Here is a 2,117-nt window from a genome sequence, read left to right as displayed (position 1 = left end):
TAGACACAACTGAATTTTACTCCACTATGGAAAACAAACTGCGCTCTTTGTGACAGTACAATAGAACGTGAAGGCACTGGGTCAAGTGAAACAGCAGATAACGTTCAATACACTATGATTTCAGTTATTTTTTTAGATCTGCATAAAGCAAACCAGAATAATGGTTTCCAGGGGCTGAAGATTGGGAGAATTGGAGAGATGGTAGTCAGTTATAAGATGAGAAAATTCCTCACCACAGGGTTTTTACTTTGGTGCCCTACTTACAATTTGATCAGGTCCTGCTTTTAGTTTCCCTTTCAGATCTTCTTACTCAACTTCTGTTGATGAGTGGGATCATCCCATACTCATCTTTATCTTTCTGACTTAGTTCACTTAACATAATTCCTTCTAGCTCTGTCCAAGATGGGTCAGAGAAGGTGGGTTCATTGTTCTTGATAGCTGCATAGTATTCCATTGTGTATATATACCACAGCTTTCTCAGCCACTCATCTGTTGTTGGGCACCTGGGTTGCTTCCAGGTTTTAGATATTATGAATTGTGCTGCTATGAACATAGGAGTACACACCTCTTTTTGGTTGGGTGTTATGGAGTCCTTGGGGTATAACCCCAGGAGAGGAATTACTGGATCATATGGAAGGTCCATGTCTAGCCTTCTGAGAGTTTTCCAGACTGCTCTCCACAGAGGCTGGACCAATTTACATTCCCACCAGCAATGTAAAAGGGTTCCTCTGTCCCCACATCCTCTCCAGCATTTGTTGCTGCTGTCCTTTTTGATGTATGCCATTCTTACAGGAGTGAGGTGCAGCTTCCTGGACCAGTGGGGGGTGGGAGTGGGTGGGAGGGATGGGTCACAGTCTTTTGGTGGTGGGAATGGTGTTTATGTACACTCCTAGCAAAATGTAGTCATATAAATCACTAGTTAATTAATATGAGAAGTGGAAAATCAGTTGTATGTCTCAAAGTTTCTCAAAACACAAACTGAATCTTTTTAATATATAGGCTGTGTATTTGATATGCGGACTCTCTCAAAAGCCTAGACCAAGTAGATTAGAAGCATCCAATAGCACAGCTATATACAAGATACTGGATACTGTACAGCAAACCATAACAAAAGGACTTTTCAAAGTTAACCCAATTACCAAATAATGTGATGATAACATTAACTATCGATTGTCTTTTTGAACCCTAAGACAGCAGGAACCTCACATCTCCACTATAGAGGCCCTACTTCCCCCAGTCCTGGAACCCTTGGATAGGGCCCACTTTCCCGTATGCGTCTCCCAATCCAAACCAAATAATATTGCATCTGCCGATCACAACCTAACCAACGCAACGATTGCCACCTCAACATGCTTCACCTCAGACTGTGTCCAGAGACTTCATGTGTGGAATGACAACCCTTCAGCTTCATTACTTGGGTGAGACCTTTCCTTTTATAGTACACTCTAATTTCATCTCAGGTGGTTCACTTTCTAACAAAGTCCCATAACCTAGATATACACCAGTTTCTGTGAGAGAGAGCTTATGTTCACATGTATCCATAAACTACTGCAAAATATATATCTGAAAGCAGAAGTACACTAGAGTTTGCAGTGAGTACCTCCCTAACACTTCTTCTCCACTATTCCAAGCTTGGGATCCATGATTGCTCAACAAATTGTTTGGCTTCATATGTTAACTCTCTTTTCAATCACCAGGTTCCAGATGCCACCATGATACTGGCCAGGCTTCCCTGGATTGAAGACCCCACCAATATGTCCTGGAGCTCTGCTTCCCCAGAGACACGCCTTACTAGGGAAAGAGAGAGGCAGACTGGGAGTATGAACCCACCAGTCAACGCCCATGTTCAGCGGGGAAGCAATTACAGAAGCCAGACCTTCTACCTTCTGCAACCCTCAACGACCCTGGGTCCATGCTCCCAGAGGGCTAGAGAATGGGAAAGCTATCATGGGAGGGGGTGTGTTATGGAGATTGGGTGGTGGGAATCGTGTGGAGTTGTACCCCTCCTACCTTATGTTTTGTTCATTAATCCTTTCTTAAATAAAAAATTTTAAAAAAAAGATGAGAAAATTCAGGAAATTTGATATTAGTGTGGTGACAACCACTAACACTCCTGG

The sequence above is a fragment of the Erinaceus europaeus genome, chromosome 17, assembly GCF_950295315.1.
Source record: "Erinaceus europaeus chromosome 17, mEriEur2.1, whole genome shotgun sequence".
NCBI lineage: Eukaryota > Metazoa > Chordata > Mammalia > Eulipotyphla > Erinaceidae > Erinaceus > Erinaceus europaeus.
Note: the sequence above shows the minus strand (reverse complement) of the source record.